This window comes from Oreochromis niloticus, linkage group LG20 (assembly GCF_001858045.2).
Source record: "Oreochromis niloticus isolate F11D_XX linkage group LG20, O_niloticus_UMD_NMBU, whole genome shotgun sequence".
NCBI lineage: Eukaryota > Metazoa > Chordata > Actinopteri > Cichliformes > Cichlidae > Oreochromis > Oreochromis niloticus.
In genome coordinates this window covers 5,679,441-5,700,630 of record NC_031984.2, presented here as the reverse complement: position 1 = coordinate 5,700,630, position 21,190 = coordinate 5,679,441, and the positions used below count along the sequence as shown (strand labels likewise).

The 21,190-nt window shown below is 41.6% G+C and overlaps 2 long non-coding RNA genes across 7 annotated transcripts in view; both read left to right on the top strand.

The window, feature by feature from the left end:
• Positions 1-20,871, top strand: part of LOC106097464 (uncharacterized) — an 84,283-nt gene extending 63,412 nt beyond the window's left edge. For 4 of the 6 annotated variants that reach the window (XR_003215444.1, XR_003215447.1, XR_003215443.1 and 1 more), the window contains exons 4-7: positions 18,842-18,943; positions 19,706-19,731; positions 19,814-19,969; positions 20,551-20,871. This is a non-coding gene — a long non-coding RNA (uncharacterized LOC106097464). Of the gene's footprint in view, positions 1-4,997; positions 5,346-18,841; positions 18,944-19,705; positions 19,732-19,813; positions 19,970-20,550 lie in introns of those variants that run through there. The other 2 variants (XR_002057574.2, XR_002057571.2) reach the window with 2 other exon arrangements.
• On the top strand, positions 15,447-16,486 carry LOC112841739 (uncharacterized). Its single transcript, XR_003215458.1, has 2 exons — positions 15,447-15,650; positions 16,057-16,486. It is a non-coding gene; the product is annotated as an uncharacterized LOC112841739 (long non-coding RNA).
• Positions 20,872-21,190: the final 319 nt, after the last annotated feature.

Below are 21,190 nucleotides of genomic sequence, written 5' to 3'. Positions count from 1 at the left end.
AGCATTGCGTTTATTTACAGTGATGTAAACAGTTCACACAAAAAAACCCTGTGCTCTCCCCCGACTCCTGTGCCATGTCTTCTTCCCAACTGCTTCGTGCTCTCCGCTCCCATGTGTCTGCACTCCCAGTGCTTGCTGCTCTCAGGCTTCCCATGCTCCTCCTGGGGGGAAACAATAGACGCAGCCGTCAAGGCACACAACCCCTGCGGGACACTGACTGAGACTTTGCTCTCAAGACACTGACATGGAGTCTCACTCAATCATCCCGGGTCGGTGGAGGCTTCACCACACCATTAAGCATCATCCTCGTGGTCTTCCGGCTACAGCCACTCCCCCACACACACCTCCCTATACATACACACATGGAAAAAAAAACCCAGACAGCAGAACAGTGCACACACATTTTCATAAAATATAAAAAAGTCCACAACTGCTCAGGGACCCTGGGCCACTCAAGCCCAGGTCGCTGACAGTACCCCCCCTCTCAGGGTTCCGCTCCCGAAGGCCCAAAAACAATCACCAACCAAAAACAGAGTTCAAACGAACCCAGGGTGGGTGGTGGGAGGTCTAGCACGGAGAGCTAGAGCCTTCCCAAACTAAACAAAAGAAAAAAACCCTTCCAGGTTCATACTCTCAAAGTCCGACCGCGCATCCATCAACAGTATCTAAATAGTCCCCACAAAATAGTTTACGTGGAGTCCAGTGGCGGCCGCGTTGCAGCTCAGGCGGCCTGCCACGGGTCCAGTGGTGGCGGCACTGCATCTCTGGCGGCCTGCTCCATAACCGCTCTGATGGGTTATTGTGAACCATGGCAGGTGGTTTGTGACGTGCAGGCCATGCTGGGTGTGGACGTGCAGGCCGAGCAGGCCGTGCTGGACATGGACGTTGTCCCTCCAGCGTGCTGACCTCCGGCTCGGACTGACCGGGTCCCCCAGGCGCGCTGACCTACGGCGCGGGCTGAGCGGGTACCCCAAGTGCGCTGACCTCTGGGTCGGGCTGAGCAGGTCCCTCGGACCCTCCAGCAGAGGCAGACACAGGGTCAGCAGGTATGGAGACCTCTGGCTGAACAGATGGCTGAGCTGCGTGCAGAGCTAATGGCTGAGCTGCAAGTCGTGCTACGGGCCGGGCTACAGGTTGGGCTATAGCAGGCTATATTACAGGCTGGGCTACAGCAGGCTGTGTTACAGGCTGGGCTACAGCTGGCTATGATAACGGCTGGGCTGCAGCTGGCTGTGCTGACGGATGGGTTACTGACTGTAGATACGTTTGTGGTGGAAATTGAGCAGGTAGTTGAGCAGCAGACAGAGCTATAGGCTGGCCGGCTAGTGACTAGGCAGGAGACTGAGCTTCAGGGCGGGCAGCTAACTGAGCTTCAGTGCTATCAGTCTTACAGTTCATCGTCCAACGAACAGATGAAGTTGCAAATGATAAATTGTCCTTATTACTCACCACAGCTGGCAGTTGGGAAGTCCGGGAATCCCGCTGCAGTGAGGAGCGCCATTGGCGCAAGCGTTGCTTCCCTAACGACCCCCTGACGGTGCCTGTTACCCGGTCTTCCAGCTACAGCCACACCCACACACACACCTCCCTATACATACACATATGGAAAAAAACCCAGACAGCAGAACAGTGCACACACATTTTCATAAAATATAAAAAAATCCATAACTGCTCAGGGACCCTGGGTCGCTCAAGCCCAGGTCCCTGACAGACCCGTTCATCGACAGTGCTCCTGATAATCCGGTGCACCTGAAGTCCAGAAAGTACAGTAGTTTCTCACTACATTTTCATCTCTATCCATAATCACTCTAACATGCTGAAAATTCGTTCCAGCTTTATGTCTCTGCACAGCCAATCAATACAAGTCCTTTTTTCTTTCCTTAGTGTCCAGCCTCACATACAAGTCTTTTCCTTTGCCACGTCTCCCTTTGTATGCATAGCCTTCCAGTACTCCTGTATACCTTTGAATACTTTCTGCTGTTCCTCATTCCAACACCAAGTATCCTTGTCTTTTTTTGTTCTGTCCAGAGGAAATATCAAACTCCTGCTTGGCAGTTTCCCTCAGCACTACAGCTGTATATTATCAGTCATCTCTTGTTGAAGCGTGTTCACTACAGCCGTTTCCATCATTTTCGCACCATTAACAACCGTGTGCCCTTTATGCATTTCTCTCCTTTACATCATACTTACCCCACACGTCCTCATCACCTCTGTTCCCTTGAAGTCTGTTCATTGTCCACTGAAGTCTGCATCAGTCGTCACTCTCTCCCCCCGGTGGCACTCTTTAACACTCAATCATACTTGCTGCAGAATTTCTCTTTATTCTAACTGACATCCAACCTGTGGGGAAAACTCACTGACAACACTCATCATCACACCTTCAATATCCAGCTTTAATTTCATGATTCTGTCTGTCACTCTCTTCACCTCCACAACACTGTTTATATACTCCTGCTTCAATATGACCCCTACTTAATTTCACTTCCTGTCTACATCATGGTAGAGCAGATTGAAACAATGGTTTCAAATGAACGATTATTTAAATGACACATGACATGAAGCTCTATTTTAACATTAAAACACATTATCCTGAGTTAAGCTCAGCCAGCAGTCCATGCAGATCAGCTGACGCTCATCTAAACATGCTGTTGCTGAGAATTAAGGGGAAGCGGCAGTGAACTGTTGAAATGGTCAATATTAGCCAATCATGTTGCCTCAACACATACACACAGTTCTTACATGTACATGTATACAGAAGTTTGCAGCTCTTTAGAAGGTGTGTTGTGAAACTTTGTGCATGCACAGCAGAAGTATTACAGCACATCACTCAGAGATGAAAAAACACTTTTTTGATGTGGTTATTAGTGAGTGTTTATTTTGTTATTGTTCTTCTTGGTTTAGTTTCTTGTTTAGTTTTTAATGTCTGACTGATCAGAGAAACTGACACTGCTCTCTGAACATGATCATTGTTTAAATAATCTAACATGTACTTTTCATAAAAATTGTCCTGATCCTGAGGTTTGAAGGCATGACCTCATCATTAAGAGAAGTAAGAAGTTCCTCGTTTGAAGTGAAGAAGAAGTGAAGCAGCATTAAGCCATCAGAGCTCTGAGATGAAACACACTTTGGTCTGCGTCATCTTCCTCAGTGAGTAAATTCTCTTCTTATTTCTGTCACTGTACAATATGGAGTGCATAAGAGTCAAAGTTTCAGTAAGTGACAGTGAGGTGTCTATGAAGTGTTCAGCAGTTTGGTGGCCTGATGGAAAAAGCTGTCCCTCAGTCTGCTGGTTTGGAACATTACCTCCTGCCTGATGGAAGTAGTCACCCCAGTAACAGTGCGTGACTGGGGTGACTGGAGTGTTTAATGCTTCTCCCTGCTTTACTCAGGCGCCGTTTCTTGTAGATGTCCTGGAGGGAGGGAATCTCACCTCCAATTATCCTTTCAGAACACCGCATCACTCTCTGGAGAGCTTTACGGTTGTAGGCGGTGCTGTTGCCATACCAGGTGGTGATGCATCCAGTGAGGTTGCTCTCAATGGCACAGCGGTAGAAGGTCCTGAGGATGTGGGGGCTCATTCCGAATCTCTTTAGTCTCCTGAGAAAGAAGAGGTGGTGCTGCAGCTTCTTCACTGTTTTTTTTTGTGTGTGTGAACTGACCATATGAGATCCTCCACCAGATGTACACACAGGAAACGGAAGCTGCTCACTCTCTTCACAGCAGCACCTTTAATGATGATGGGGATATGTGCTTCTCTATACCTCCGGAAGTCACTATCATCTCTTTTGTCTTTGTGATGTTGAGGATGAGACACCAGTGTGTCAGGGCGCTGACCTCATCCCTGTAACCCATCTCATCACCTTTGGTGAAAAGACCAACCACTGTTGTATCGTCCGCAAACTTCTAAATGATGTTGGAGTTGGTAGCGGCTGTGCTGTAGGTGTAGAGTGAGTACAGGAGAGGGCTCAGTGCACACCCTGGTGTTTTGTAACTAGCTGCTTCTGTCATCATTTTGGGTTGTTGGGATGTTTTGGGATTTCTCTCATTCATTTTTTTGGTTATTTTTGTATTATAGTTCTGTTCTCCTGTTCTGCATATGTTTGGGTTCATCCTTGGTCAGTTTTGCAACTTCCTTTTTCATTTCCTTGTTCTCTCTCACAGTTACCTGTTTCTGTGCTAAACATATTGTGAAGTTTGGAAATGAGTCACCGAAACATGGGGATCAAACTGATGTGAAACTAAAAATAATTTGCAAACTGCAAGAAACAAGATGTGGAAACATTTCAGTTCCACAATTTTTATTTTTTAATTCACATTGAATCTGTAATCAAATACTTTTCGTCTACTCTTCTTTGAAAGACAAACTTATATTAATAGAGCTGATGAAACAACACTTTGTGTTTCATTTCTTCTTTTAATGAACTGAAGAGCAACAGCACAGTGAGCGATGACAAACTCAAAACTAGTAGCACGTCTATAATGCTCATTTCACATAGAAACAGATGATGATGATGATGATGATGTCATCAAAGAGAAATAAAATTCAAAAATGAAATTAATAATCACCTGTCACATTGAATCTATAGTAAGATTGTAACTAATGATTGTTCATCCTTTCAGCAGCACTTCAGGATGGAAACACTGGTTTGGTCAAAGCACAAACTCTCACCCACAGAGCAGAGGAAGGAGGAAACATCACAGTTAAATGCAGCTTTTATTTGTCTGGAAGCAGGAAACTCTTCTGTAAGGAAAAATGTGAAAATGGAAACATTCTTGTGGAAACATCTGATGATACAGCTCAGAACGGCAGATACAGCATTAAATATGAACAAGCAGATATAACCTCATATGATACTCTGTATGTGAGCATCACACAGTTGAAACAGTCTGACTCAGGATGGTACAGGTGCTCTTTGGGCAGAGCCTGGTGGACAGATGGAAACGATGATTTTGAGCTGATTGTCACAGAAGGTGAGTTTCTGCTAACAGTCGTGTTTGTCTTTGAAAGTCTGACAGAAGTTTCCCGTCTCAAAGGCAGCTACTTTTCTTTCAAATCACCTACAGATGTTATATTTATCTGAAACATCAAGTTTCATCAGTTCTGCTGTCAAACAGCCCATAACCACGTCAGTCACATGCAGATATATAAACTGCTTCAAGTGGTCTTATTATGACTCTGATGGTTTCATTGTTCACAGCTTCAACCACTTCAACACCAAACGGGACTCTGAGACCTTTTTCAGCTTCAGTGTTTCTCTCATCAGCCTCCACACCACCAACAACACAGAGTTTAAGCTCAACTTCAGGAAGCTCCACACCTTCATCAGCCTCCTCTGGAAGTTCAGGTACGTTATATGTTTTTATATGTATGCAGATTTGCATGTCTTCCATTAATCAGTGAACTACCTAACAGTGACAAATTCCGGGTTGTGGAGGAAGAACTCTTGATCTTTCTGTAATTTCTAACTTACTTAGACTTAGTTCCTCCTACGCCGGATGGCGCATTGGGCGGCAAGGGATCACCAACGAGCTCGGTTTGCAGCCACATCTTCAGCCTCGTCCCATTAAAGATCGACTGCTTTCAGGTCGTCAATGAATGACCATCTCCACGTCTGTTTTGGTCGTCCGCGGCTCCATGAACCCCGGGTGGGTCTCCACAACATGGCAATCTTCGGTAGTCTTTCTGGATGTTGGCGAAGAACGTTACCAGCGAGACGAAATAGTCGTTTCAATACCTCGTCCGCTAGCGGTCATGAGGCAGTGCGCTGAAGGACCTCCTCGTTGGTAACATGATCTCGATAATCTTGAGAATCTTGAGAATCCGTCGGAGGTCGCGCTGTTGGAAAACATTCAGTTGTCGGGTGATTGTTGCCGTCGACTTCCATGTTTCACTCGCATAGATAGCCATTGGTACGACTATCGTATTGAACAAACAGACTTTGGATGATAAGGAGTATTCACTCTGGCATAACCCATCCGCATGACTTTGCTTTTGGCAGCGCTGATCCACAGTCTGATCTTTGACACTTCATTTTCCAGCATGGCGGTCAAATCGCAAATGGAACATTGAGTAGATCCGAGCAGCGCAATGTCGTCCGCGAAATCAAGATCTGCAAGTCGTCGTCCGTCATTTCCTTGGACTCCGTGCTCGCCGTCCCCCAGGGTATGTCGAATGATGAAATCCGCAGCCAGCACAAACAGGAATGGCAAAATAATGCAGCCTTGTCGGACTCCTGTCTTGATCTCAAACAAGTCTGAAATCCCACTATCTGTACGGACGCAGCAGCTTGACTCGTAGTAGATGTTTCTCAGGAGGCTAATGAACATCTCTGGTATGCTGTAGGACCTGGCAATTCTACAGATCGTTTCTCGATGCACGTTGTCGAATGCTTCTGTAAAGTCTATGAAGTTGATTGACAGTCATTGCTGTAGCTCAGCACTTTGTTCGATTATTGTCCGTAGCACAAAAATCTGCTCTGAACAAGATCGTCCATTCCGGAACCCGGCTTGTTCTTCCCGCAGCAGCTGATCGATCGTCAAGTGAAGACGTCGGAGTAGCACAGAGCACAGGACCTTTCCTGGAACGGAAAGGAGCGAGATCCCACACCAGTTACAATCAGCGAGATCACCCTTCTTCGGCAGTTTCACGATGACGCCCTTCCTCCAATCTTTCTCAGCTGTCGTTGTGTCCCAGCAGCGATTGAGCACGGCCGTAAATTGTTCGACTATAAGGTCGCCGCCATTTTTCAACATCTCGACCGAAATCTTGTCCAACCCCGGGGCCCAGGGGTTGGACCGAATTGCGGCTTTTTTCTCCGCCACGGTAATTGGACTAACATTAACTGGAAGGTCATCCATGGGGCAGAAGGTGTCTTCGGGTATCGTCGACATAGGCGCTGGTTGATTCAGGATTTCCTTGAAATGTTGGACCCATCATCGGTCTTGTTCCTCCGCCGTTGTTAAGAGGCGACCGTCCTTGCCCTTGACTGGTACTCCTCTGCCGCTTGCTCAGTTCCTGAACGATTCAATAAAACGTTTTGGTATCGTTCTTGTTCGCTGCCTCTTGCGCTTCTTGCCCTTTCCGTATGATCCAATCCCGTTTGTCCCATCGGCAACTCTGTTTGACCATTCGATCCATCAGCCGATAACGCATATCCGCTGCATCCAAGACTTGTCCCAGTGGCTCTCGATCTCGAAATTTCTAAAAAAAAATCAGTTTTCCACAATTTTGATGTACATGTACAATCACAACAAATGGCTATTCTATTCTAAGTAAAAGAGAACAATTGTGTTAAAATAAGTTAAAGTACAAAAACATTGAAATAAAAATATAATTAAAGTCAAATGTTGCAGAATATGGTCAAATGGAACTGAAAACATTTAACTATATGGATCACAATACACAGGACTTGGGATATGAACTGCTAAATGAACTTCTGTATCTGTGTATCTGTGCTAGATGACAGATATAGACTGTGATTAGTCACTGTTTGGTTTCACAGCTTTTTCACAAGTGTCAGTGTAACAGACACAGACAGAGGAAAGCATTGTGGGAGCTGTAGTTGTTACTGAGTGTTTGAAGCAGAAAGAGGAGCTGCTCAAGTTTTAACAGAAAGTACAACAGCAGGTACTTAATACAGAAAACCTGGTGAAACTATAAATACTTTCTATGCTTCTGAGTAACTACTTCATTAAATAATTTCATGCGGAAGGAAATTGAACTAATTTCTTCTGGTTTTTCTGTCATGCTTGATAAACAGTTTGTCACATAAATGTCTGAGTAACTGTGTTCAATCCAAAAATACATGTTATACTGTATGTGTACAACTTTACTGCTAAATGAACCGACTTTGATCCACATGTTTACACTGTGAGTAAAATAAATCTTCTCTGTTAAACTTCTGCAGATGTGCTGATTTATGTGCGTCTGATTCTGGTCGTTATCATCAGCATCTTTTTAGCAACTTTGTTGATTTTCTACATGATGAGGAGGACCACTAAACCCAAAGGTGAGGCTACAGGAAACACGCACAATGGTGTTTTAACTCTTTAGAAGATTCATCCCATTAAACCCTTTAAAAACTTAAACACTTTTTAACAGGAAAATCTAGAAATGAATATCATAGGGAACTGGTTTCTGTCCAGAAAATATTAATGTCCTGACAACACGCGTAACACAAGGAAAATGACAATGAAATGCCTAAAAGGAGCATCCACGTGTGGGTCAAATTCATTCTGTCAGAACTTCTAAAATGATGCAGTTTATTTACTGGGAAAATAATATTTTCGTCACATTATGAACACAAAATTCAAATAGAACACATAAATTGTATCAAGTGTTTAAACTGAGAAAATGTACCATTTTCAGTCTCCAAGAGTTGATTCTGTTCATCTGGACATAGTGTTTTCAGTGAGAGAAACGTTTCATCACTCATCCAAGTGACTTCTTCAGTCTCAGGCTACGTCCACACTAGCCTGGATGGATTTGAAAACGGCATTGTCGTCTGAAAACGCTCCGGGTCCACACTAGCACTTTCAGTCGTTTTCACAGAGTTGTGCTTCCACATTGAAACGGACGAAAATGCTAACGTTCCAGTATTGCATGAGTGACCAGTGGCGGTCCTAGCCTGTTTGGTGCCCTGGGCGAACACCCCCTCTGGCGCGCCCTCCCAAACCGCCCCCCACCCCCGGTACCCTCCACCCCACACCCACATATAAAATATATATATATTCTATGTGTATATATGTATATCAAGGATTGTACATACATATAAAACATATTTTACTGGAAAAACTGTTGTTGGAACGATGCTGAATTTAACCAGAGAAACATACACACAAACACACACACACATATATATGAAGAGAGAGAGAGTATGCATAATATGCAAACGTCTTACAAACAGCCATTATAATTCATCAGACAATAAGAATAAGACAAATCAACAACTGACAATGACTAATTAATATTGTGCTGAACACAGTCCAAAAGACTCAGTAAGCTACATTAGTGTCTACTGTCTGTCTACTGTTTACTATCATAGCCAAGTGGCAGAAGTTTTCACTATCACTACTAATTGATGTTATCTTGTTGTATTTCTGTTGTGGTCAGTGCTATCCTCTATGTTGTTGCATGCTGGGGCAGCAGGTTGAGGGTCACAGATGCCAACAGACTAAATAAACTGATCCACAAGGCCAGTAATGTTGTGGGGATGGAGCTGGACTCCGTTAGGGTGGTGTCTGAGAGGTAGATGATTGTCCAAGATAAGAACAATCAGGGATGACACCTCCCTCCCACTCCATGACATGCTGGCTAGTCACAGGAGCACGTTCAGTGAGAGACTGAGATTACCAAAAAGCACCAGTGAACAACACAGGAAACCATTTCTGCCCGTGGCCATCTCCCTGTACAACTCCTCCATCTAACACACTGTAAACACTGCAATAGTTACACCCTTTTTTCACACGCTCTTTTCTACTCTGGAATATTCTTGTCAATTTTCTTGATATTTATTTATAATCACCTCTTTTAATTCTTGATATTTATAACTGAGTGATCTGTATATTTTAGTGCTATTTCCTAAATGTGTAAAATCTGTAACATAATGTATTGTTTGGAGTTTAGTCTGTTACTGTTACTATTTTTACCATTTCTTCTTGGAGCAACTGTAACCCACATAATTTCCTTAGGGATTAATAAAGTATTCTGATTCTGATTGTTTCAGGATGACCTGCCATTATCCAATGACTCATCTGCTTACCTGTATCTTTTGCTCGTTTCTCCTCCTCTTCTTTTGTCTTTTTTCTAAACTGAGCACCTGATGGCTTTGAACTTTTCTTGTCCATCTTCCATTGGTTTTAATTTTGCACTCCAGTATGAACACCCATCCCCCAAAATGAGGATCACCACAACATAACCTAATAAACCTACACCTTAGTTCACAGATATGCTTTGTCTAGGGTTTATTTCTGGGATTTCGCACAACCCAGGATTCAAATCATGAATACATAATGGGCTTTGATTTACAACATTATGAATGAAATGTGCTCTTACTCTTCTTATATTTATTGTTTGTTTACTTGCTCTGCTGTAACTGGAGCCTCCTCGTCTCGTCTCTCTATATACTGTACTGCAGCGGTCCCCAACCCCCGGGCCTCGGACCCGGTCCGTGAGTCGTTTGGTACCGGGCCGCGAGAGTTGAGGTTCAGGTGTAAAATGTATGGTGTTCAGGGTTTTTATCGGTTTTTAGCGTTATTTTATTATCGTTTTATCGTTAACTCGGTTTTCCTGGGTCTTTTCACGTGTGTTATGAATAAATCTTCTTTTTTTCGGTACCGGCACTAGTTTTATTTTGTTGTATTTATCCGCGACACCTTATTGCCGGTCCGTGAAAATATTGTCGGGCATAAACCGGTCCGTGGCGCAAAAAAGGTTGGGGACCGCTGCTGTACTGTATATAGCGGAGATGACAATAAAGTTTACTTTGACTTCAGCAGCAAGCAGGCGCACCGAGGGCTCTCACGCTCACTTTATAAACTTTCGAATAAAAATCGGTACAGTTTTTAAGTCTGAATCATAATGTCTGGTGTTTTCGTGTTTGTTGGTTTATTTTTATTTTATTTTATTTTATGTTGCGAGTTGGTTATTAGATGCTGCTCCAGCCAGCCAGAGAATTTCCCGCCGCCCTGCCCTCTCCTCCCTGTTCCGCAAGCAGCAGGCGCACCTCGCAAACGGAGGGCGCCCTTAATCCCAACAAATGGGCGGCAGAAAACCGATCGGTGCCTATGCCATCTCCAAAATGTGCTGGCTGATATCGGGGCAGCATGAGTACGAGCAAATTTTTTTTGAGAAATGCCCGTGATGCCGCCCCCACCACGATGCCGCCCTGGGCAATCCCCCATGTCACCCCTATCAAAAAACGCTACTGTGAGTGACGAAACGTTTCTCCAAATGAAAACGCTACATCCAGATGAACAGAATCAACTTCTGGAGATTTACTTACCTGGATGATTGAGCATGCATCAAGACGTACCATTTTCAGAAAACTATTAGCTCATTTTGAATTTGATGGCGCACCGTGTAGCGTCTCCTCGTCTTTTAACAACAGTCTGTAAACATCTGGAGACTGAGGAGACTAGCTGTCACCACACGAGACTAGGAGAAGAATGTTGTCCTGTTCTTGTCTGTTAGAGGATTCTAGCTGCTCAGCAGTCCTGGGTCTTCTCTGTCATGTTTTTGGTTTCATGATGCTCCAAATGTCTTCAGCTGGTCAAAGGTCTGGACTGCAGGCAGTGAAGCCAGGCTGTTGTAGTAGATACAGAATGCAGTTTAACATTGTGTTGATGAAATATACCTATATATAAGACCTTCCCTTAAAAAGATGTCTGGATGGGAGCATATGTTGCTGTAAAACCTGCACACACCTTCCAGCATTGATGGCGCCTTTTCAGGTGTTTAAGCTTCCAATTCCACAGGTACTCATGCATCCCCGTACCATCAGAGATGCAGGCTTTTGACCTGAGCACTGATAATAAGCTGGATAGTCTTTCTCTTTAGTCCAGCAGATGCAACATCCAAGAGAATTTCAGCTGTCAGTTCATCTCACCACAGAACAGTTTTCCACTTTGCTTCAGTCCATGTAAATTGATCTTTAGCTGAGAGAAGACTCTTTTACTTCTTTGAAACTTCACCTCTTTAAGATGCTCTTTTTATACTGAGTCATGTTACTGACCTGTTACGAATGAGTTATTCTTCCAGCTGTTTGTGTTTAGCAATGCTTATTGTTCTAGCCTTTTGTTGCCCTCATACCAACTTTTGTGAAGCATTCTTCTGACATCAAATTCAAAATGAGCTACTGTGTTTCACGACATTGTAAAATAAAAGTGTCTCATTTTAGTTTTTCTGTATTGCTAAAACACATTTCCTAAAATCTCATCTCTTTGTGTCAAAACACTAAACACAAACTGTAAAATTCAAGCTACATTCACATAACCTTTAACTAGTCTTGCAAAACCAAACATTTGACCCAAAACTATTTTAACTTTACTCAAAATTAACCACTACTGTCAAAGCCACACAAAACCAACAAATGTGCAAACACAACTTAGCAACGATTACACACTACAGAAATAAATACAAAACACTGTGGGATAGCAGGAAAATAATATTTATTTATTCATTCATTTAATCTTTTTCTCACATTTTACAGTTTTTCTCGATTGCTTAAACACTATAACCAATCTTGTGAACCCAAATTTCAAAACCATAATACCCCTTTCCAAAGAGCACACCCAGTTCCCTGAACTATAAACACTATGCCTCTGCTTTACCACATGAGTCAGATGTGTTGAACTGAAACTGCAAAACTCTACACACAAATCCCTACATTTGTCAGTGCTTACACCATCTGGTCACTTAGAAAGCACTAGCAGTCAATAATGTTAACTCACATCAGCACAGCTTTAGCTCAATTAGCACACAATTAACGAAGTGGAAACACTAGGAGTCAAAATGTCTCCCACACCAATCAGAAACTTTAATGGATAGATAAAAGGGCCAAAGTCAGCTCATTCAGGTTTGAAACAATGGATCCAAAGACATGCAAAGGAAGCGGTTGAGGAGGAGGAGGACATGGAGATGGAGGAGGGGGAGGAACATAATTGGCCATCGGGCTATTATAAATGTCCCTGGTCAGCGTGGAGGGAATGTCACTATGTGCGCAGCCATAAGCCAACGAGGGATACTCCACCGCCATGTCATTCTAGGACCCTATAGCACTATGCTTCTCCCTTCTTTTCTTGATGGTCTGAGACAACATATGTTGCAGCGGGACTACAGTGAACCAGCACAGCCAGAGCAGCCTCGCTACGTTGTTGTTTGGGATAACGTCAGCTTCCATCGTGCTGCTATGGTTCATGACTGGTTTACCAATAACCCAAGGTTTTCTAACATCTTTCTGCCTGCATACTCTCCCTTTCTAAACCTGATAGAGGAGTTATTTTTCGGCATGGACAACCATGGAGAACCTTATGTCCGTGTGCACCTCCTCCAGGCCATGGAAGACGCCTGCCTAGACATATCAGTAGATGCATGCCAGGGGTGGATCAAGCACACAAGAGGATTTTACCCCCGCTGCCTGGCCAGGGCCAATATAGCCTGTGATGTGGATGAGATTCTCTGGCCTGACCCAGACCAAAGACAAGATGCTGAGGTGGAATAATGTTTTTGGTGTGTGTTGTACTGTATGGTACATGAATAAAAATGTGCCACTGTATGTACACTGGTTGCGTCTTTTGTGTTCATCATGTGAAAAGGTTTTTGAGTGGAAGAACCACAAGAAACAAGCCAGTCTGGGGAATATTGTTTTACATTTGTTGCACCAATGTGTATGACTATGTTGTCGTGTGTGTGTTTTTGAGGCCTTGAGTGTGATGTCTGTGGGCAAAGTTTGGTTTTTCAGCAGGGACGAATAGTTTTGAGTGTAGAGCTTCATTTTGACCTGACAATACGATGTTTGGGAAATTGGGTGAGAAGTTATGGATTTGTGTTTACTGTTTTGAGAATACGAGGCAATAGTTTCAAGAAATGTGTTTAAGCAATTGAGAAAAACTGTAACAAAAAAAGAACAGCAGTAAAAAAGTTATATATACATAAAAAAATATATATTTTTACAGCATATTCAGATCATTTATTCTGCCTCAGCATCATGCCTCTGTGCTGGGTCAGGCCACAGGACTTCATCCACATCACATGCTATGGTCGCCCTTGCATGGTAACGAGGAAAGAACCGTTTAGCATGCTGGCAAGTTTCCAGTCCTATGTCACCACATGCTCCCATTCAATGCTTGAAGTAGATTTTCCTGTGTTTAAGGGTTTCGGTCGTATACTTTACATCTCCATGCTGAGAAAAACTCCTCAATAGGGTTCAGAAAGGGAGAGTATGGTGGAAGAAACACATTGATAAAATGCTGCTCGTTGTGAAACCAATTGTATATTCTTGGACCTCGGTGACAGCTCACATTGTCCCAAATGATATGGGATGCTCTGCCTGCTCGCGATCTCTCTAATCAAGCAAAGCATCCCGTAGACCGTCCAGGAATGTTGCTAGAAGTTCGGTGTTGTATGGCTCAACAGTAACATGACTGTGGAGAACCCCATAGCTGCTGATGGCAGCACAGATAGTTACATTTCCACCACGCTGGCCAGTCAGTTCAATAATGGCACACTGACCTATGACATTGCGACCTTTTCTTCTCCTTTTTGCTAGATTCGAAATGTATGTTGTCTTCTATAATCCACTGCTGTATTCCATGCAGTCAAATTGCATTATTCTGACGGACCATATCCACAATAAGTGTCTCCTGGTGTTGTGAGCACATGCATTTTCTTCCACCCTAATGTATCCGTCTTTCAATTCTAAACAACATACCATTTAGTTATAGGTATACTTGTATACATAGCACATGTATACATGATGCTATTTCATTTACAGAACTAAAATTAGTTTGTTGTGTACAGAGAATCTTTGAGCTTGACTCAATGGTTAGGCCTCATGAATACATCTTCGTGGATGAAGCTGTATTCAATCTGGCAAAAAGCAGAAGAAGAGGTTGCAACATGTGTTTTCAATTTTGAGTGGTAGTGTGTTAATGATGAAAACATTATGCTAGTTGTGTTTAACTTCTGTAGCCTGTGTGCACCATTCTGGGTACAAGTGCACCACACTGCTGAGTGTGTTTTATGTTTAGAGGTTTGGTAAATGGGAGATTCAGATTTGCAAATGGTGTCCGAACCAGATGAATAGTGTTTAAGATTTTGACAACTTTTGGAGTTTACATAGTTGACAGTTTAGATTTTACAATAGGGTTTAGTGTTTTAGCAATTCAAAAAAACTGTAAAAAAGTGACTTTTTTTATTTTCTAATGAATAAAAAACTGTTTTAAGAGATTTGTGAATCATTGCTTTGTTTTTATTTACATTTTAAACATGCTCAACATCCTTGATATTGCTGTTGAAAACTAAATTGAAAATAAATTTTAAAACAGAGTTGTCTGCTATGAAGACTGATCGTTTTTGCTCTTCTTTACAAAACACTACAGATAACCAAGACAATTATCAAGTTTGCTTACATTTGAAAATGATTTTTTCATGACAAAGAAAATAACAAAGAACTTACACAACTCTTTGACACCATCAGATTTCCATTAGGGTCTAATAAAAACACTGGTTGAAGCAAGTTATCATTATTGATAGGCATGCTCCATTTTCTTTAGTTTTAATCCCTCATTGGTCCTCTTTGTCTGATCCTTTCAGTTCTTCAGATGTAGTTCCTCAGGTTAAAGACTGATGTTTATCTTCTGATCTGCATGTTTTTCAGGACCTCCTGTGGAATCTGAGCGTGCTGACATCACACAGGTGAGTTTTAGGAATTGTGAGACACCTGAGCTTCATCACAGCTTGATTTGTATCAATCAGCTGGTTTGTTTTTCTGCAGGACAACAACGTATATGTAGAGATCAGAGAGGTGAACAGACAGAGCAGTTCACCTCCTGCAGGAGTGTCTTTAGTGTACGCTACACCAAAAGCCTCCAACCAGATGGAGATGAAAACAATAGACCTCTACAGCCTCTCCACCTCTCCTCACAACAAAGTAAGTAAAACTGTGGTCTGATTTTAAGCTCTGAGGTCAGAAACTAGGATTTAGATCACAGTTTGTGCATAAACTAATTTATCAGTTATCCTTGATAGATATTTTTATACTATTGCCAGTATTAATGCTTAAAAATGCTGGGGTTTTTTTTTTTTTTTTTTTTTTTTTTTTTTCTTATGATTCCATTTATAAATTTTTCTTGTACACATATTTTATCTTCTCTCAGAGTGTATCTGTATACACTTTTATTCATTTGCATCATATTTTAAGAGACTGAAGTTTGATTCCTTTAGGACTGAAGATGACATGAATGCAACTGATTACACTGAAGTGGATTTCTCCCACTGTCGTGCCACCAACAGCGCCCCCTGTGGTAATGCAATTTATGTTTGTACTTCATCCCCAGGTACATGCCAGCCCTGCCGACCACACCACAGATGCTTCACCTCCTCATCTGTCCAAAAACATCAGTAGTGATGCTGCTGATGGAACCTCGGTGGCTAACAGATGAACAGAATCCATACAACAGTATATTTTCTGTTTGATTTATATCTGTTTATGACCATCTTTATAACTTTACCCTGAAAGGTTTTTTTTATTACAGCTACTTTTAATTTAGTTTAACAGATGGCATGATGGTATGACTGACAGGCTGTTCCTGGAGCAAGATCCTTAAATGCAGTCAGCAAAAAGGCTCCAGGTGGCAAACTTCATCTATTTTATGTTAGTGTGTATTTTAATCAAATCACTGGAACTCAGATAAACTTCTGTGTCACCTGTTACTGTTGTCATCAGTCAGACTGAAACAAACACAATAAAAGGACAAATAAAATATGTACACTTGTAAATATTTCCTTTTACAGTACTACAATGTTCAAGTTTCAGTAGAGACTGGATGAAGGTCTGAACACCACATTGAAGTTATGATGCACAATTTAAAAGAAAAGTCTTAAACATTTTCTCCATTCATTCCCTTCAACAAGAGGGCTGGAGCCTTTTTCTTGGTTGCCATAAAGTGTGAGGCAGAGCACAACCTGGACAGGTCACCAGCCTGTCGCAGGGATAACACAGAGAGACAGACAACCATTCACACGTCTGTGTAGCTTCTCAGTCATGCAGGTCATTATAATCTAAGGAGCTCTGAAAGAAAGCAATTGGACTTGTTTGGTGACAATGGTTCATCTCTCATCCGAGAGATTTCTTCAGTTCTACAACCAGATGGTGAAGAGTCCCAGGTATTTAAACCCTAGTGGGTGTCGTGGCTTAATGGGGTTGTCCGATAAGACAGTGGTCCCCAACCTTTTTTGCACCACAGACCGGTTTATGTCCAACAATATTTTCACAGATCGGCCTTTAAGGTGTCGCGGATAAGTACAACAAAATAAAACCAGTACGGTACCAAAAAAAGAATATTTATTCATAACACACAGGAAAAGACCCAGGGAAACAACACTCTGTTTCATTTCTTCTTTTAAAAACTGGAAGAGCAACAGCACAGTGAGCGGTGACAACCTGAAAACTCTGGATGATTAGCAGCACATCTAAAACATTTCACATGCAAACATAAAAACAGCTGATGATGATGATAATGATGATGTCGTCAAAGAGAAATTAAAGTCAAATTTCATTTTTGTATCTTTTCCACAACCTTAAACTCTGAATCTTCCACATCAGATGCTTTGTGTTCGTGTATAAAACAGGAAGCTACAACGTAGCTTGCCATCACCAGTGTGTGAATGGGTGAATGACTGGATATGTAAAGTGCTTTGGGGTCCTTAGGGACTAGAAAAGCGCTATATAAATACAGGCCATTTACCATTTTACTCTTCTTTGAAAGCAAAACTTACAGTAGTAGAGCTGATTAAAAACACTCTGTGTTTCAATTTCACCTTTTAATGAGCTGAAGAGCAACAGCACAGTGATCAGTGACAAACTCAAATACAAACAGAAAAATAAAGTTAACTGAACTTCTGTGATCGGTTAAAATTAATAATCACCTGTAACATTTAATCTATGTTAAGATTGTAACTAATGATTGTTCATCCTTTCAGCAGCACTTCAGGATGGAAACACTGGTTTGGTCAAAGCACAAACTCTCACCCACAGAGCAGAGGAAGGAGGAAACATCACAGTTAAATGCAGCTTTTATTTCTCTCGAAGCAGGAAACTGTTCTGTAAGGAAAAATGTGAAAATGGAAACATTCTTGTTGAAACATTTGATGATGCAGCTCAGAACGGCAGATACAGCATTAAATATGTAGAAAAAAGTATTACCTCATATCCTACTCTGTATGTGAGCATCACACAGCTGAAACAGTCTGACTCAGGATGGTACAGGTGCTCTTTGGACAGAATTTTGAGTCCAGATGGAAACGATGATTTTGAGCTGATTATCACAGAAGGTGAGTTTCTGCTAACAGTCGTGTTTGTCTCTGAAGGTGTGACAGAAGTTTCCCGTCTCAAAGGCAGCTACTTTTCTTTCAAATCACCTACAGATGTTATATTTATCTGAAACATCAAGTTTCATCAGTTCTGCTGTCAAACAGCCCATAACCACGTCAGTCACATGCAGATATATAAACTGCTTCAAGTGGTCTTATTATGACTCTGATGGTTTCATTGTTCACAGCTTCAACCACTTCAACACCAAACGGGACTCTGAGACCTTTTTCAGCTTCAGTGTTTCTCTCATCAGCCTCCACACCACCAACAACACAGAGTTTAAGCTCAACTTCAGGAAGCTCCACACCTTCATCAGCCTCCACTGGAAGTTCAGGTACATTATATATTTTTATATGTATGCAGATTTACATGTGGTGAAGATCCATTAATGAGTGAACTACACAAGAATGACACATTAAGAGCTGTGGAAGAATCACTCTGATCTTTTAGTGAAGTAAAACAGAAAAACTATAGAAATAAATGAGAAATAAGTTTCCACCACAGCAGGTCAGCAGCTGAGAGAGAACATGGCTGACTTCCTCAGAGCAGCACTACATGAGATCTGTGCTAGATGACAGATATAGACTGTGATTAGTCACTGTTTGGTTTCAGAGCTTTTTCACATTTCTGCCTTCTGCAGCACAACTTGTTACTCTGTATGTGCACAACTTTACTGCTACATGAACAGACCTGGAGGCCACATGTTTACACTGTGAGTAAAAGAAATCTTCTCTGTTAAACTCCTGCAGATGTTCTGATTTATGTGGGTCTGATTCTGGTCGTTATGATCGTCGTCTTATCAGCAGCTCTGCTGATTTTCTACACGAAGAGGAAGACCACTAAACCCAGAGGTGAGGCTACAGGAAACAAACACAGTGTTTTCATCACAGTTTTTTAATCTAAAATTAAAAATTACTTTTTCATTTTTTCATGCATGGATTAAATATTCTGTCAAAGAATAGAAAAGTCAACACGCAGCATGTACGGTATAATCTGCTGCCTTTTTCAGTGTATTGCCTACATAAACACCTTTTAAAGCAGATTATTTACCAAAGTATAATTTTTATTAACATTTACACACAACAACCACGATGACAGTGTGTCTACATCATGTTAACACCAGATAATCTCAGACTGACAGAGCTGCTGTGAAAACAGACCGTTGGACTGAAAGGTGTTACTGATCTGATGGTGACGATCACCAAGACTGAGTCTCACTTGGATATGTTCAAAAATAATCCTTCAAAATTACAGTTTTATGAAATAACCATAAAACACAGGAAAACATGGCACCATGGTTGACCTGTCCCAGCTCAGAATGTCCCAGTTTGCATGAATTAAGTCAGGTGTGACGTTTCTGTCACGCTGTTTTCACCTTTGAAGTTCAGTCTGTTTGTAAAAAGAGCACCGAATGTTCATTTATGACTCACAACAGAAACTGATTGTAGCAGATTTGATTGATATAGTTTTGATTCTTTATCAGTCATGTGTCTTATCTAACTGTAGTTCATTTGTAGTTCTTCATATTGTTCCTGAGTTTAGTTCCTCAGGTTCTTCTTCCTGTAATGTGTCTTAAAGACAGATGTTTATTTTCTGACCTGCATGTTTTTCAGGACCTCCTGTGGAAACAGACACAGAGGTGAGTTTTAGCACCTGTGACACACATCAGCTTCATTATTGTTTGCTTTGTATCTGTCAGCTGGTTTGTTCTCCTGCTGCAGGTCAACAGGTTGTATGAAGAGATCAGAGAGTGTGACATACCGAGCAGGTCACCTCCTGTAGAAGTGTCTTCAGTGTATGATTACCCCAAAGGTCCCCGTTCAGGTGGAGATGAAAGCGGAGGCATCTACAGCCTCGTCACCTCTGCTCAGAACAACGTGAGTAAAACTGTGGTGTGATTCTAAGCTGAGGCCATAAACCAGGTAACTGTTTGTGTAGTGAAGTAATTCATCTGTTCTCAGACACAAAGATCAAAGTTTGGAAAGTTTTTAAATGTTCCACTGACAGACCGAAGAAATAAAAGTTCTCCCTCTGTGTTTGGAGCAAAGAAAATCCTTTCCATATTTAAATTTATATTTTTGAATAAATATCAGCTTCATACTCACTGTGATTAAAAAAAAAACAAAAAAACCCCATTTCTGGTGGAAAACAAGTCTATCAAAAGTTAAAGTTAATCCAGATTAATCTGTGTTTAATACAATTGTGTTTTGGCTGAAGTGTTGGACAGTAATACAAACTCTCTGGTTTCAGTAAATCCTTCATTTGTCAACGGTGTGATGTTCAGTTTTTATTACAAAAGTATTTTGAAAGATGACTGCAGAGGCTTTATGAGAATTAATGTTTTTTTTTCATTGGTTTGTTTTCAGATTTCGTTTTTTGTAGTTTAACTACTCAATATTATTTAATCATAACATATTTTTGAATCTAATGTTTGATCTCACCTCTTTATCTCTTTAAGGCAGATAACCTCTGCTACGCTGAAGTGCATTTTTCCCAGATTCCTGTCACCAGCAGCGCCCCCTGTGGTGAAGAAACTGATGTTGTCAACTCAGTGCCTCAGGTGGACCTGAGTACTGCCATCCACACCAGAGATTCTTCACCTCCTCTGTACTCTACTGTTACCTCACTATGAATTACATCAGTACTTTTTTTAAACCTGTCCAGCAGAATAATGGTCTGAATGCTTTGTTGTGCCAAACATATTTGCTTTCCCAAGAGGAGCACCGTAGACTCTCTGTAGGCTCCTCTTTTTATGTTTTTGTTTTATTTATTTATTTAATTTCATTATTCATTTTTTTCTCTCTGGATATTATGTTGGAGCGGACAGGGGGTGAAGGCCAGACAGGTATAAGACAGGAGAAGAAATCAGAGGAACAGAAGAAGAAAAAGGAGATAAAAGAATGAGGGTGGGGAAAAAATCAAGGATGAAGGCTTAAAGTTAAAGTTGTTTTTATTACAGCTGCTTACAATTTAGCTCAACAGATACATAATAAAAACATGTTGCTATTATGATCCTGTAGCTTAGATTCAGTGAAACTGTTGCAGAAAACAGACTGCTTGGAAACAAGATATATTTTAAGGAAGACAAAAAGTGAAGA